The sequence below is a fragment of the Podarcis liolepis genome (assembly GCF_965112155.1).
Source record: "Podarcis liolepis genome assembly, chromosome: 2".
In the NCBI taxonomy this organism is placed as follows: Eukaryota; Metazoa; Chordata; class Lepidosauria; order Squamata; family Lacertidae; genus Podarcis; species Podarcis liolepis.
Genome location: NC_139555.1, coordinates 128,787,623 through 128,804,882, shown reverse-complemented (window position 1 = coordinate 128,804,882; position 17,260 = coordinate 128,787,623). Strand labels below are relative to the sequence as shown.

Below are 17,260 nucleotides of genomic sequence, written 5' to 3'. Positions count from 1 at the left end.
TCTGGGTGGCGGCAACACAAAAACGGGCCTTTTCTGCCATGGTTCCCCATTTGTGGGAGACTCGCCTGGCCCCTTCCTGACATCTTGAGGTGCCAGGCAAAAAGGTTTCTCTATAACTGGGCCTTTGGCCGGTTGACATGCCTCTGAAATATGTTTGTGGGAGGAGAGATCATTGGTTTGTTTTTGTTTTATTATGCATTTGGTGTTCTGAGTTATTTACTAGAAACTACTTCTCTAGAATTAGACACAGATTCTCATAATGTCAAAATCAACATCGTGACATAATACATTAAAGTGCAGCTTTTCAGTTGACCCCCAAGTCCACTATGTACAAAATGCAGCTCCTATTTTGTCAGTGCCGAAGTACATTCTTCTCCACTTTCTTGACTCTTGTCTTTTTCTGTCTGGTGTCTTCCCTAGAAGAGTAGCATGAGACAATCTTCGAAGTGATTGGGATCAAGATGATGGGCTTGGCAGACCAAAAAGACTGGCCCTGAGAGATGCCGCCCGGGCGGACAAGACAAGGGTTCCGGGGTTTCCCCTTCCTCAGCTGTGCAGAGGGCTAAATCATTTGGGAATGTTTGCAGGGACTGGGAGCTGCTTCCATCGGATCACTGTAATGGATTCCTTGGAAGGGATTTCTGCACCAGGTAAAGGGATTTTGGGCCCCCCAATTCCCCCCCCCCAGACACCCAAGGTGGCGAGTTTACCCAAAGCAGGAAGAGGTCCTTGCTGACCTCCAGGCTAGGGGGGAGCGAGCCAGGGGGCGCCTCCCCACCCCCCTTCCCCGCCTTGCTTTGGCCCCCTGGATCCCTCCGCCCCTTTCGCTGCTGCCTGACTCTCCGCTCCCAGACTTGGGGGTCTCTCCCCCCCCCAGGCATGATCTGAGCTGCATATTTCCTGCAAACTCGCCCCCTCCCTGGCTTGGCAGAGAGGACAAAGGAGGACCCTCTGCTCCCCGACTTGGGGGTCTCCCCCCCCCAGGCATGATCTGAGCAGGGACCCCCATGCCCCCTCCCTGCCCCCCTGGGACCCCCTTCTCCCCATTGCACCCCCAGGGGGAAGAGAGAGGAGACTCACCCGAGTCCAGGAGGGGCTTTTGCAAAGGAGAGAGAAGAAGAAAGCAGGAAGGGAGGGAGGGGGGATCTCCACTCCGCCTTCACTTCCCGCCCTCTCTAGGAATCCCGCTCTGCTCCTCTTAACCCTTGGCAAGCCGAGTCCTCCCCTCCCTCTCCCTGCCTTCACTTTTCCTGCTCTAGGGGCTGCCCCCCCTTCCCTCCCTCTGCCCCAAGGAGCCCACATCCCACCAGACTAACTGCAAGGGAGACGGGGGGGGGGGTCCATGGGGGGGGGGTTGCCTTGGCTCTCCCCCTCCCCCAACATCCCAAGGAAAGGCTGGGAGGGAGAAGAGGCGAAGGGCTGCCTAGTGGCGGGAGGTGCCTTGGGCTCAGAAATGGCTCCCTCCAGACACCCCCCCAAGGAACACCCTCCAGCTCAGGGGGGGAGGGAGAGAGAGGGAGGGGGGCTTCCCAGCCAGGAGACCCCTCCCCCTCCCCAAAACACGGGTTTTCCTGCTTCTGGAGCCGCTTTTCAGAGGAGGAAGAGTCTCAGGCGAGGAAGGAAACGCACACGCCACCCGGGGGGGGGGCAGGAGGGGGGCGCATGAAAAATAAGGGGAAGACCAGGATGGTGGAGAGAGGGGACCAGACTCCAGTTCAGAGCAAGAGGGACCCCTGCCATCCTTTCCCCGAGTTTCCTGCCTGAAAACCAGTTTCTACTGGTGTAGCGGGAACCCCCCCCCCCACCATTCAGTTTGTACAAACTCCACACACTCACACTCACACACGACATACACTACGCTTCTGTGATAAATTCATAGAAAAATCAACCATACATCGGATTTGCACTGTTCTGATACGGAAGGGGGGGCATGTCTTCTTCACCTCCTTCTTCGCTATGTTACGGCTAAAATCTGGGTGCGGGGTTACTCTGCCACCCAGCTCATCAGACTAAGTCTGTGGGTCCCTGCGGAAGAAAATGAGCTCAGCCGGACGCAGGAGCAAACTGCAGAAGATCCAAGTTTATTGCGCAACAGGTTCAAGGCGAGATTGAACAGCGAGAAAGGGGTGACATGAACTTTTGAAATTTCCCTCCATATCCCAGAATACAGTGCAAAATACATCCCAGTTACATCATGAATACATTAAGAGGTTGGGTTACACAGATTAACATATGGAGGAGGGAGGGGGGAATATGCAGAGAGCTGGATGGAGGAGCATTGGACCATTGTCTTCTCATGATGTGCTTATCTGCGCATATCTCCAGCTCTCTGCATATTCCCCCCTCCCTCCTCCATATCTCCAGCTCTCTGCATATTCCCCCCTCCCTCCTCCATATGTTAATCCGGTGTAACCCAACCTCTTCCTAATGTATTCGTGATGTAATCTGGGATGTATTTTGCACTGTATTCTGGGATATGGAGGGAAATTTCAAAAGTTCATGTCACCCCTTTCTTGCGGTTCAATCTCGCCTTGAACCTGTTGCGCAATAAACTTGGATCTTCTGCAGTTTGCTCCTGTCCGGCTGAGCTCATTTCTTCTGCAGGGACCCACGGACTTAGTCCGACGAGCTGGGTGGCAGAGTAACCCCGCACCCAGATTTTAGCCGTAACAGATGGCGCCTGAACAGGGACTTTTTGTGGTTCTCCTGTGTTGCTGACCGGGGGCCCCGAAATCTTCAGCCGGCACCGGGCCATTTTGCCTGGGAAGATCCTTTGGACCCCCGGCCATCTTCCGGGCGGTAATCGAAAGCCCTAGGAGTTCAGCCGGGGAGCAAAGAGGGATCCAGCCGGCTTATTCATTGATCCCGGGACCATAATCGAAGATATGTGAGTATAAGGAAAAATCCAGTGCACTGGTGGGAAGGGGGTGGAATCTCCTGGCAACTGAATTCTCTGCCCTCCTCTCCATCGCTCCTTCTCGCCTGTCTCTTGGTCCAATTGGTGAGAGAGACCGTGGACTGCTGCTCGACCCGAAAGGGGGGTTCTGAGCTCTATCTCTTTCTCCTCTAAAAATCTCCAGCCAGCAGCACCAATTGAGAGTCTGAAAGTAAGACGGAGAGACCCGGCTTGGAAAGACAGCCGACTCTCCGCAATGGGCATCTCAGTTGAAAGCAAGGGGCTGGAGTTCTTCTTCCGAACTTCCCGAGCGCCCTTACGGAGGGGGCAGGAAGGGGTCTTGCTTTCTATCATTAATCCCAGCCGCACTGGTCGGGCCACGTAACACGTGTATCGTGCGTGAGCCCGCTTCCGAAAGCAAGGGGGATTTTCCGTTCAAACTCTGTCCAGGGATCACCCGATCTGGCACCGCACAGCGCGGGCGTTCAGTAGGGCCCCTTTTCCTGAGATTGTGACGATAGGTAGGAGGTTGCCAGGAGGGATAGCCCAGGAGGAATTGGGCAGGATTTGGCAGAGTGGAAAGGAACCCCAGGATTTGGAATAGGAAATAAGGAAAGGAATAGAGGAAACTAGATAGGTAGAGCTCGCTAAAACCCATTAGGAAGTTGCCAAGCAACAAGAGATAGAAAAAACCCTAAATAGCCCCCTGTACAAGTTAACCAAATCCCAATCAACCCTTCTCTTTCTCCCTTCTCTATCCCAGACACCCCCCCAAAAAAGAAAAAACAACAAAAAGCAACAACAGCAACGCATGCATATATAAAGGGGTACCCAGTCAACCAAGCGTTGTGAGCCCTGCCAGTCTGATTAACTGGTGGTGTGTTTGAAGAGGCAAAGAGGCTCATAAACCCATGTGGGACCTCCTACTAATTTCACTTAATGAAGCCAAAGGAAGCAGCCCAACTCCTTGCAATAACCAACTAAAGGATGAGAATATATATGTTTACATGTTGTCTGTTATGTGTGTTGTCTGTTACATAGTGTCTGTTATGTGTGTTATCTGTTCCTTCTGTCTCTGACAGACAGCCTTTCTTGAGTGTGCATAGTTTAAGCCACGAGCTAGCTTCGAAATTTTAAATCTAAGGAAGCCATGCTGGACCTTATCAATCCTAAATAAGAAAAAATTGAGAATGAGGTGGGCAAATGTTTACCCCACCTTGCTTTGCCGCAACCTTTGAGATTGTAAGTCTACAGTCTATTTTGGAATGTGAAGTTAACCTAATGTTTCTGCTGCTAAAGCGTAGTTGAGCACAACTGCTCTCTCAAGCTAAAATGCAGTGTCTGTATTTCGTTAAGCACATGCCTATGAAAATAGGTGTTCTTTCTAAGAAAATTGTTAATAAAAGGTAGAAGCTTTGATAGACAACAATTGCCTATCTATAGAGTCCAGTCCTGATATCAGTCTCTAAGATCAGCCAGGGTTTCCTGGCTTCTTATTGGAAAATGCCTCCCCCACTTGTTTCAGTCTCTTTCAGGTCCCCCCCCCCTTTTCTTACTTCTGTGCCGAGTGAATTTACTCCCGAGTAAGCTTCCTTCAACAAGGGAGGGGGGCACATTCTTTGCATTCTTTAGTCTAAGGAAGTAAACTCTCACTCAAACTAGCTTCAAGATCTGCTAAAAGGACTCTGTATAAAGTTGGGTACTTTTATTTTCCTCTTCCTTAGTACATGATAGGAGCATTGATTATGGTCTCTTCCCCAGTTGTGCCTGTGTACATAAGTATGTGTGTGTCTCTCTGGTAGTACAAATCTTGCTATGAACCCTGTATTTTATGGTTGGACTAGATGACCCCAGGGTCCCTTTCAACTTTCCCAATTTGCGGCTGTGTGGAGGGCCATGTGTCTACAAGCATGTGATGAGTTGAAATTCAGCCCAGATTTGTTCTTTGTTTTTTTTAAGGGTGAGAGGTGAAAGCCGTGATTTTTTGAAGCAGAACTGGTGAGGTCAGGCATTTGAGTGATTACAGTGTTTATCATTTTGTCTATTATTAACAAAAATCAGACTTAAAAGTCTACTCAAAGTTTAAGCACATACAAATTCATAATCAAGCAGAATCAGCCTTGACCAATCCTGTAAATAAAGGGCAGAAATTTTTTTTGTCTGCAAATGGTAAGGCTGAAATGACTTGAGAATGTTAAAAATCCTATGAATTCAGACTCTCTGGCCAATTTTCCCCATATATAAGGGCGTGGCATTGTTCCGCGAATGACCAGACTGATGTTAGCCCTTTCCTATACATAAAGGAAGCACTCAGCTTGGCTTGGGCTGCAATTGCTAGCTTTGGTGAATACTTTAATCTAACCCTATTTTTTAAATCTACTCCTTACCCTTCCCTTCCTTTATTCTAAATTAGCCAAAAGGCGCAACATTTCAATGGTGTAAGAGGTTTGCTGAGACATGAACTCTGCACATGCACGGAGGCCAGATCAGTTTAAAAAAGGGGGGGGAGGGGGGAACTGTAAAACCTATCCAAATTTCCTTATGTAAAACTTGGAACCATTGAGGGAAATCACCCTTAATGTGTCTTTCGCTCCAGGGGCTATGTAAGACAAAAGGGTTCGCCTCCCCAATGGAATGTAAATTTTATAAGTTTTTTTTGGTGTGTGTATATGCCTATACAATTTAGGAACAGCATTTCCTGACAGACCTCTCACATGAAATAATTTTCCCTTTTAACAGAGTGTCCTTTCTTTTCTCCCACAGCACAAATGATAATGAGGGGATGCAAACAGTGATTTAAAGTAATTGCATTTGTATTTCTTTTCTTCTTTCTTCCCTTAAAGCCAAACAGTTACTTTCTTTCTGTTCAGCAAAACAAGTCTGAATCCCTGCTATATTAGTGACTTCCCTCTATCTCTTTGTGGCTTTGACATTTTTTTAGGTTACAAATATTCTGTTTTCGTTTATTAAAATCAGTTTATTAAAATCAGTTCTTCCATTATATATATGAAATTAATCGAAGCACAACCAAACATTGTTTGTGGAATGGTATTTGTTTACCTTTTGCCTGAGCATTTCTTATTAATTCTGTCATTTTGGCTAGTGCAAGGTACTTGCACAACTTTAAATTGCCATTCATTTTTTTCCCCTTGGTATTAACTCATTTCCCAGTATTCCGCTATTAACATTACAGGATGTTGTCACATCATTTGGGTTGTTAGAATGCCAAAACAGATTACTTCAGGTTACTTCAGGTTTCTTATTAATTGTGTGTCTTAGCATTTATTTATTTTTGGTTCCTCATAGGTCATTTTGTGTGTGTGTGTTTTACTTTGGGGACATGTTCATCACATGTTGAAAGTCAGTTTCATGAAGTTCTTTTATCAGATAGCACATGGTGGATTTTAAGTTTCCCCCCCATTGTTTTCCCATTTTTTTCAGTCCAGTAGTAATCTGTGTGGTTTTGATAATATCTTTGTATTATTTAATAATAATTCTTTTCTAAATCTGATGTCTTTGTGTCAAGTCTGTTTCATCTGGCTGGTAATCTAATTTTTTGCTCTCTTTTTTATTTTTTAACCTTTGTATTTTTTACAGTTCTCTTTCTATACATGTGGAGTAATTTTTATTTTATAATATGAAAAACAACAACAAAACTAAGTGAAGGAAAGCAAACAAACTTAGCAGATAATAACAGTAATTATGTAGAAATGTGATAATAATATTGAAATGAATAAAATGCTTAATGTGCTAAGATTTTTAATTATCTGCAGCTTCCCACGGAAAACTCAAGGACATCCTTTTTGCCTTTTGCCCCTTCCTTGTCTAACTGTCCCCAAAACCCTGCCCCCTTACAGGATATCACTTCTACAGATGTGCAATGATGAAAAGCAGCAACAACCCCTCAACTCAGTTCTTCGCCATCACAAGACCTGCAACAACAGACACCAGACTTTTCAAAATGCCCACAGCTATCTCTTTAAAAGGATATAGACTGACGGGGGAGTGGGGCTGACAAAGGGGGGAGGAGTTGACTTGCAAGCACATTTTTTCACTTGAACCTCAAGCCTCTGTGCTCCAGGATTCAAAGATACATGCGTAAAAGATCACAATTGTGTCAAGATATGCAACTGATATTTAATTAGTTTGTTTTGTGTATTATGTGTTATTATGTAGGAATGCTGAAGTGTGTCTGATAATGTGTTATCTCCACAAAGGGAAAAATTTCTGTGTGTAATTGTTTCTGTATAATGTAACATACATAACTATGAACAGCAGAAGGATATGGCTTACACCCCAGGTTTTTCATGGAGGGTTCCCATATATTACAATGCTTTCCAATAGAGCAGACTATATTTATATTAAGTCAACTGATGATCATATTTCCTTGTCCCACCTGGCACTCTGCAGAGTCCAACCTTCCCTACCTATTTATTTATGTATTTAATGTTTTTCTATACATGAAGTTCCCAGATTTTTACTATTTCTTTCTTTCTGTTCCAGAAAACTATTTCAAATCTTTTCTATGACTTCTCTGCATCTCTTGCAGATTCAGTACTGTCTTCAAGTAGCAATTGTTCTGTATTTATTTACTTATTAATCTTGGTTTTCCCGTATAGCTGTGAAATTAATCTAACCACAACCAAGTATTATTATCGGAACCATATTTTATCAGGTAGATTTGAAGCAACGCTCCTTATTATTATTTGAGATGTTTTGATTAGGATGCCAGATGAAAATGGGTGTAGATCATGTCCCAAATTTTATTTATTTATTTGAGGACACGACTACCATATGTTATATTATTATTGATAACAAGAAACGTGTATATGCCTTGATGTAGCAAGAATGGTCCCTTATAGAGTTAAATTGACTCATTTGGACAAATGCCCCCTTAAAGAATGGCTTTGGTTTTAACATATTGGTTTTGAAAAGTTGAGAACCACGGGGCAAGATAAATTCAAATTGGACTCTGCTGGAATTGGGCACGTGTATCCAGGCTGCAACTAGCTTTTGGTCCTTTAAGAGCAAGTGGACAACTTTCCATGAGTGCGAGACCAGAGCCTGCAATAATGAAAAACCCCATAGAAAGACCAAGGCGAAGACATATCTCTCATGATCTGTCCAAGCCTGTGCCAGCTATGGTGAGTGCCAGGCGACATGGTTAAATGAAAGCCCTGAGGGGATTCAGCAGGATGTGTTACTGTACCACTATGCCGGTGCGAGACCACAGAAGAGCTAGCTTGGCACCTGAAAACACAAAAACGGTGGGGCTAAAAAGCAAACTGCATTTTTTTTCAGTCAGTAGTGGACCTTCCTGCTAAATGTAAAGCATACACCACTATTGAAAATGTTTCTCCCAAGAGCTAGAATGCCACAAGTAATTTAGTAACAAAATACAACAGGTGTTCTTTTATATAATACAGTGGTGCCTCGCAAGACGAAATTAATTGGTTCCGCAAGTTTTTTCTTCTTGCGAGTTTTTCGTCTTGCGAAGCACCGTTTCCCATAGGAATGCATTGAAAATCAATTAATGCGTTCCTAGGGAAACCGCTTGCCAGGCTGGCGGTGCGGAGAAGGGCTTTTCTCCGCACCGCAAGCCTTCAGGACAGGTACGGGCACAGAGGGGAAGGGGCGCAGCGCTTTCCCTCTGTTCCCGGGGCTTGCGTGGGAGGAGGGTTTTTCCTCCGCACCGCCAACATTCAGAACAGCATTCTGAATGTTGGCGGTGGGAAGGAAAACCCTCCTCCCACCCCAAGTCTTCAGGAAAGCCATCCGATGCCGGGCGGCGGGAGAAGGCTTTCCCCCTCCGCCTCCCGGCATCGGAGCTTCGTCCCGATGCCGCGCGGCGGGAGGAGACGTTCCCCCTCCGCCGCCCGGCATCGGGGCTTCGTCCCGATGCCGCGCGGCGGGAGGAGGCTTTCCCCCTCCGCCGCCCGGCATCGGGGCTTCGTTCTGATGCCGGGCGGGGGAAGGAGGCTTTTCCCCCCCACCTCCCAGCATCGGAGCTTCGTTCTGATGCCGGGCGGGGGAAGGAGGCTTTTCCCCCCCACCTCCTGGCATCGGAGCTTCGTTCTGATGCCGGGCGGGGGAAGGAGGCTTCCCCCCCCCACCTCCCGGCATCGGCGCTTCGTTCTGATGCCGGGCGGGGGGGGGAGGAGGTCCGAGGACAGTGGGGAAGACGCGCTGCGCTTCCCCGCTGTCCCGGAGATTTCCCTATGGGCTGTCGTCTTGCAAAGCAAGCCCATAGGGAAATTCGTTTTGCGAAGCGCCTCCAAAACGGAAAACCCTTTCGTCTAGCGGGTTTTCCGTCTTGCGAGGCGTTCGTCTTGCGGGGTACCACTGTACCCTATATTCAGCTATCTGCACTGCTATACTTGCAAATGACCATAAGAGGCATGGCTTGCAAGTCCCTTTCAGGTTTGCATAAAGCCACACATCTGGTATTATTTAGCGCATATCTATATAACACGCGTGTACATGGTATTCGTCCATGTTGCTCCCTCTTTTGCTGCTCTGCTCAACCCACCTCCTTTTCCATTAGAGCCTATTCCCACTCACAGGGAACCCCTACATTCACCGAGATTTAGGGTGCGGAGAAAAGATTTGCAAGTTCTTACAGAACTTTAATGCAAATCTATCTCCGAATGGGGGACTGATACGGAAGGGGGGGGCATGTCTTCTTCACCTTCTTCTTCGCTACAATATATCCATTTATTTCCAACTGTAAATGTCAAAAGGGACTAAAATCTATAAAATTCATAGAAAATTAACGTGCCTGGCAGGGCTGCCTCAGGTCCCAGCTCACAAAGGACCAACGCCAGTTTCTCTTTATATACAAAAGTGTTTATTAAAGTTCATTTTCCGCTTCACAGCCGCGGCGCGCAGCCCTACGTCTGTTACGCTAGACCATTGAAGTCCCCTCTGAGTCACTCCCTCCCCTGCACCAGTTTAAGAGCCTTGCTCTGCTCCACCTCCTTCTTTCTTCCCTCTTCCGCAGGGTCTTCCTGCCCGCTGGGGTTTCGCCCCTCCTGGATTCCTCTGACGCCGAATCCCCAGATTGTCCCCCCTCCCTCCGGCGGGCTTTAGGACCTGGCTCCCCATCCAGGCTCTCTGTTTTACCGCACGCCTGTACATTCGAACTGGGCGCGCGCGCCCAGCTCCCAACCTTCCTTCTGATCGTTACATTACTCCCTTCACTGCTTCCCTCCCCTTCCGGGAGGATGGCTGGTTCTGACCTTCCCTCCTTTCCTGCTGACGGAGCCGCTTCCCCTGACACACTGGAACTCCCCCCCCCCCCCCGCCACGCTCTGATGGGGAAGCTGGTCCTGATCTCCAGCTGCCGCTTTGGGATTCCCCGCTGGCCCCTTGTCCCTGATGCGTCCCCCCTGGGACCCCCCTTGTCCTGACCACCGGCGCCCCCTTCTGGGAATCCTCTGATTCGCTGGAGAGGCTCATGGAATCCCTCGGACCACTGTCCTCCTCCTCCTCGCTGTCCTCAGATTCGTCCCAATCGCTCTCCATCTCCTGTCTCCCCTGTGCCTCTGTCCCTGAACCCCTGACATCCATCCCCCTCGAAGCCCCCCCTTCCCCCCTCCCGCTGCTCGGGTGCGGGTTCCGGGTGCTCCATTGCTCTGGGGGTTAGTGCCGGAAACTGTTCGTTCCCCCTGGTGTGCCGCTTTTCATCTGGATCCGGCCAGTCCGTAACAGGCTCGTCGACATCGATCTCCTCTGCTTCCATCTCTGTGTATTGGTGCTCGAACCCTGGATCCTCCCCCAACATGTCCATGTCCGTCTCTCCCCCGGTACCTCTGGCAGTGGTGCGTGCCAAGGCCCCCTTAGCAGCTCTCTGCTCCACCCCACCTCTGGTTGATCGTCCCACCAATAAGAGCGGTCTGTGTCCACCCCCGAGCATGATCCCCTTGGTGGGCTCGATTCCGGCGGCGTCTCCTCAGTGGAGGAGAACCCCTGGAACGTGCTGGCTGAAAGCGTGGGCGTAAAAAGCCAGTCGTCGAAATAATTCGCTGGCATGGGTCTGTGTGGGAAGAGTGCATGAAACTCGTCCTTGAGATAATGCTCCTCCAGGGCATAGTCCAGTACCCAACTGTTGGCGCTGGCCGGGGTACCTTCCCTGGCGAGGAGATATTCTACTCCCTCCTCCCCCCATCTCGAGTCCAAAATTTCCGTAACCTCGTTGAGTGTCGTCGCCCTCGGTGACTTCCCCCCTTCCTGTGACTGTCTGTGTGGGTCTGGTGCAGTCCCTGGCTCCTGAAACCTGTGTGGTGCCTTGTAGGGTGTGAGTACCGACCTATGAAAGACCGGGTGCATTCTGGAACCTTCCGGGAGCGTCAACCGGAAAGCCACTGGATTGATTTGCGCCTCGACTTGGTATGGCCCTAGCTGCTTGTGTCCCAGCTTCTTCTTAGCTAACGATTTGGCCGGCACGGCCTGGGCCGCTAACCACACCCAGTCCCCCACCTGGATGTCTTCCCCGACTCTCCTGTGCCTGTCTGCCTGCACTTTGTAAGCGTGTTTAGCTAGCTCCAAGTTCCTCCGGAGTTGCTTGTGGACTTCCTGTAACTCTGCTGCCAAGTGCTCTGCTCCCCGTGTCTCCCCCTCCCCCGTCATCTCTAACCCCAGGAAGGTTCTGGGATGCCGCCCATTGTTGGCGAAAAACAGTGTCACCCCTGTAGATGCGTGCTTCATGTTGTTGTAGGCAAACTCGGCCAACGGTAGGTAGTCCACCCAAGTCGCAGGCTGTTGATTCGCATAGCATCGCAGGTACTGCTGCATAATGGCATTGACCCTCTCCGCTTGTCCGTTGGTCTGCGGATGTCTTGCCGACGCTAAGTTGATCTTGACGTTCAGGATGCCCAGCAGCTTCTGCCAGAAGTTTGAGATGAACTGGCGACCGCGGTCGGACAGGATGGATTGTGGCAAGCCATGAATTCTGAACACGTGGTCTATGAACAGCTTGGCGGTCTGTTCCGCTGTGGCCACCTTCGCGCAAGGAATGAAGTGCGCCATCTTGGTGAACAGGTCTACGACCACTAGTACCGCTGTTTTGCCTCGCGAGCTGGGCAGATCTGTGACAAAGTCCAGGGCCACCTTCTCCCACGGCTCTAGTGGCGTCTGTAGCGGTTCCAGCAGTCCCGCCGGCTTCCTGTGCCCTGGTTTGGCTCTTTGGCAAGTGTCACACCTGGCGACGTAATCCGCTACCTCTCCTCGCATCTGGGGCCACCAAAAGTCTCTGGCTACCAATTCCGCCGTCTTTTCCTTGCCGAAGTGCCCCGCGCTGGGCGCGTCGTGCAACTGCTGCAAAACTTTCGCGTGTAGGTCGTCTCCCGGCACATAGAGAGCCCCTTTGCGGGTAAGCAGTCCGTCGCGTATCTGGAACTCGTCGCCCTTCGCTGTACCCCTTCGCACCTCCTCCATCTTGGATTGTGCGAACGGATCCGTCTGCAGCGCGCGACGCACCACGTCCAGGTCCACTGTGGCCGAAGCGCATGCCCACGCCTGCGGTGCGAAAATGTGTTTGGCCGCCACCGGTGCCGCTTCCTCGAGATACTGCGGTTTCCTGGAGAGTGCATCTGCCATGACGTTGTTGTCTCCCGGGATGTATTCTATCCTGAAGTCGAAATCCGCAAAGAACTCCGCCCAGCGGATGTGCCTCTGGTTCAGGAGCCTCGCCGTGTGCCAATACTCCAGGTTCTTGTGGTCCGTGCGGACCTGCACGGTGTGCTTGGCTCCGATGAGGAAGTGCCGCCACGCCTTGAAAGCCGCATGAATGGCCAGCAACTCTCTGTCCCAGATGGTGTAGTTCTGTTCCGGCTTGCTGAGCTTCCTGGAGTAGAATGCGCAGGGCCTCCAGTTCCCCTGCGGGTCTTCCTGTAAGAGGACGGCCCCCACCGCTCTGTCAGATGCGTCAGTCTCAACCCTCATGGGCCTGCCGGGATTCACGTGAAGCAGCTGTTCTTCGGACGCGAAAAGGCTCTTAAGCTTCCTGAAGGACTGCTCCGCCTGGTCTGTCCAGGTGAACTTCTTCTTCTTGGAACTGAGGGTGTCCGTGATAGCCGCCGTCTCCTTCGCGAATCCCTTGATAAACTTGCGGTAAAAGTTGGCGAAACCGACGAACTTCTGGACCTCCTTCCGATTACGCGGGCTCTCCCAGTCCAACACTGAGTGGACCTTGGCACTGTCCATGGCGAGTCCCTTGTCAGAGAGCTTGTAACCCAGGAAATCCACCTCCGTCACGTCGAACTGGCACTTCTCCAGTTTGGTGTAAAGCCTGTGCTCCCGCAGTCTCTGCAGGACCTCCTTTACGTCCCTCTCGTGAGCCTCCCGCGATTCCGAGAAGATCAGGATGTCATCGAGGAAGCATACGCACTTCTTGTAGAGGAGCCCCGCTAACACGTGGTGCATAAATGCTTGGAAGCAGTGGGATCCATTTTGGAGACCAAACGGCATAACTTTGTATTCATAGGTGCCCAGCGGCGTGAACATGGCCGTCTTCCACTCATCGCCCTCCCGCATGCGTATGAGGTTGTATGCTCCGCGTAGATCCAACTTGGTAAAGATCTTCCCCTTCCTCACCGTCGCTAGCAGGTCGTCGATCTTGGGCATGGGAATGGCCGTGGGCTTTGTTTTCGAATTTATGAACCTATAGTCTACGATCAATCTCTTTTGGGGCGTGTCCTTCTTCTTCACGAAAAACACGGGGCTGCCCCCCCACTGCCTTGGATTCTTGGATGAAGCCCCGCTTCAAGTTGTGTTCTATGAACTCCCTGAGTTCCTGCATCTCGTCCTCGGACATGGAATACAGCTTCCCAGTCGGCAACGTCGCCCCTGGTAGGAGGTCAATCGCGCAGTCGTATGGCCGGTGGGGAGGCAGCTGGTCAGCCTCCTTTTCGCAGAAGACCTCCAAAAAATCCCTATACTTGTGGGGTACCGCCTGCACCATGCCTAGGTGCAGCTGCTGCCCATCCTCCTTGCCCTCCTCTTCCTGGCTGGTCTGGATGCAGTGCTGTGCGCAGTAGGATGAGCCGAAGGTCAGCTGCTGCTGGTACCACGCTAATGCCGGGCTGTGTCTATCCAGCCAACTCATGCCCAACACTATAGGCGTGTCTGACAGGCGGGTGACGTTGAAGCTGATGACCTCACGGTGGTTGCCAATCTGCATCACCATGGGTGGTGTTTGTTGTACCACCTGCCCGCCCAGCAGCTTCCTGCCATCGACTGTGACGACGTTTAATGGCAGCGTGGCTGGTAGGAGTGCTATGCGATGCTGCTTGATGAACTCCACCCCCACGAAGTCTGCGTTACTACCGGAATCAATGATAATAGGGACTTCCAGGGTGAATCCATTTGGCAACTGGAGAGATGCGGTGAGCCGCACCACTGGTTTGGGTGGGAGGGGGTCTGTGGGCTGCAAGATTTCTGGGGACTGCTTCACTGACTTGCCTGGCCGAGCCCCAGTGTCTCTGCTTCCAGCCAGGCATTGTCATTTCCCTGAATTTGTTCCCCTTGTTGCGCTGCCCCTGTTACTGTTGCTAAGGCTGCAGTGTGCTTCTGGATCCTCTGGGGACACTCTTTGGCCATGTGGTGTGCACTGTCGCAGATGTAACACTTCCTGCTTCCTCTAGGAGATTTCATCTTGACTGCTCCTGGTGCTGGGGCTCTGGCTGCTGTCTGAGTCTTGGCACCACCAATCTCCATTGGTTCCTCCCCCTCCCCCAGCGGAGGTGTGGAGTGCACGCGCCCTAGGTCCCTGGGTAAAAAGGGAGGCGCTCTAGCTGGTGCGCGGACCTGGCGACCCTCATCTCTGTTCCAAGGGCGTTCTTCCTGGCACACTCCTATCGCAAGCGCTCTCTGTACTACCTCTGCGATGGTCCGAGGTCTGTCTCCCCTTGCCAACTCATCTTTGACGGATCCATTGAGCCCCTCCCAGAACAAATCTCTCACTGCCACGGAGTCCTTTCCCCAGCCCAGCACATTCAGCAATGCAAAGAAGCGAGAGTGGTATTGTCGCACTGTAGCCTTGCCTTGCCGCAATCCATGCATTTCTCGCCTCGCTACGTCTACGTCCACGGTAGATTGGAAACAAGCGTCCATGGCTGCGATAAACGCGTCAGAATCCCTGAGGGCAGGATCAACATCGCGCCATAAATTGCGCAGCCAGGCTTTAGCTTCCCCATGCAGGTGGGTTATTATGAATCCCACTTTCTCCTCCTCATCTCTAAAATCTTTCCGAAGCAAATTCAGCGCATAAATGACATCTGCTCTGAAACTGGGATAGTGCTTCAGGTTCCCATCGAAGAGGGCTACTAAGCTGCCCCCCCCCCCCCGCTTTCCGAGTCCAATTCCCTCTGGCCTGGACCCCAGGAACCCTTCCTTGCATGCACGTTCCCACCTGGCTTGCATATCTTTGCATCGCGCTTCTGCTTCCTCTCCTTTCTTTTTGGAGACTACTACCTCAGTGGAAAGCTGCGAGACTGCGTTGTGCAGGGCTGCCAGTTGCTCCTCCGTAGTCATGTCTGCCAAACTTCGTGAGCTTTGCAAAAAAAATTTTTTTGCGTCGAGAGGGGACTTACTGTCAGGGCTGCCTCAGGTCCCAGCTCACAAAGGACCAACGCCAGTTTCTCTTTATATACAAAAGTGTTTATTAAAGTTCATTTTCCGCTTCACAGCCGCGGCGCGCAGCCCTACGTCTGTTACGATAGACCATTGAAGTCCCCTCTGAGTCACTCCCTCCCCTGCACCAGTTTAAGAGCCTTGCTCTGCTCCACCTCTTTCTTTCTTCCCTCTTCCGCAGGGTCTTCCTGCCCGCTGGGGTTTCGCCCCTCCTGGATTCCTCTGACGCCGATTCGCCAGATTGTCCCCCCTCCCTCCGGCGGGCTTTAGGACCTGGCTCCCCATCCGGGCTCTCTGTTTTACCGCGCGCCTGTACATTCGAACTGGGCGCGCGCGCCCAGCTCCCAACCTTCCTTCTGATCGTTACATTACTCCCTTCACTGCTTCCCTCCCCTTCCGGGAGGATGGCTGGTTCTGACCTTCCCTCCTTTCCTGCTGACGGAGCCGCTTCCCCTGACACACTGGAACTCCCCCCCCCTCGCCACGCTCTGATGGGGAAGCTGGTCCTGATCTCCAGCTGCCGCTTTGGGATTCCCCGCTGGCCCCTTGTCCCTGATGTGTCCCCCCTGGGACCCCCCTTGTCCTGACCACCGGCGCCCCCTTCTGGGAATCCTCTGATTCGCTGGAGAGGCTCATGGAATCCCTCGGACCACTGTCCTCCTCCTCCTCGCTGTCCTCAGATTCGTCCCAATCGCTCTCCATCTCCTGTCTCCCCTGTGCCTCTGTCCCTGAACCCATGACAGTGCCAATTTGCTCAATTTCTCTAGGTCTCCATGACACCTCTCCTGTCCTTCATAATCCCTCAAGCAAGGTGTCAAGACCCTAATCCGGTTAAATCGCTCTGCCAAGCCCTTCCTCCGGGAGATGCCAGGTGACAGACTATGCATACATGGACCATTGTCTTCTCAGGATGTGCTTATCTGCGCATATCTCCAGCTCTGCATATTCCCCCCTCCCTCCCCCATATGTTAATCCGGTGTAACCCAACCTCTTCCTAATGTATTCGAGCTCAGAGTCCTGGCAAGTGGGGAAAGGAACATGAAAGGAGCACTTTCCAGATGAGTCTCAATACAATAATCTTTATTGTCATTGTCCCATACAGAACGAAATTGAAAAAACGTACATGAGACATTCAAAAACCAACAAGCCTGCTATCCCAGCTATCCCAACCTGGTTAGCCTCCTAAAAACTCTGATACCCCATAATTAAATACAATATACTCCCATAGAGACTACCTTACACTGCATTTAAAACCAAAATCGCATTTGGATAGAAACTGTTTCTCAGGCGGCTAGTCCCCCTGTACCTTCTTCCAGAAGGCAGAAGCTGAAAGAGATCACTTCCGGGGTGTGCACTCTCCTGCACTATCTCTGCAGCTTTCTTATCTAGCACCTTCTGCAAATGCCTGCAGGGCCATGAGCAGTATGCATGAAAACATCAATGCTAAATTGAGCAGATACCCAGAGGCAGCGCAATTATTGCAGGGGACTTCACTCACACAGATGTGAGGGCAGCACTCCCAAAATCCCATCAGCACATTGAGTGTGCAATAAGGGGAGAAAGTACTTGTCAGAGCTGCCCTAGGTCCCAGTTCACAAAGGACCAACGCCAGTTCGTTGTTATATACAAAAGTCTTATTGAAGTTCATTTTCGTTTTTACAGCCGCAGCGTGCAGCTCTACGTCTGAAACTCTAGACCGCTGAAGCTCCGTCTGAGTCTCCTCCCCCAGACACC

General features: G+C 50.9%; 1 protein-coding gene across 2 annotated transcripts in view; it reads right to left on the bottom strand.

Annotated features, from left to right (window-relative positions):
• The window catches only part of LOC310702297 (uncharacterized protein), a 636,573-nt gene that overhangs the window by 13,399 nt on the left and 605,914 nt on the right, over positions 1 to 17,260 (bottom strand). The gene's annotated exons all lie outside the window — the stretch shown is intronic.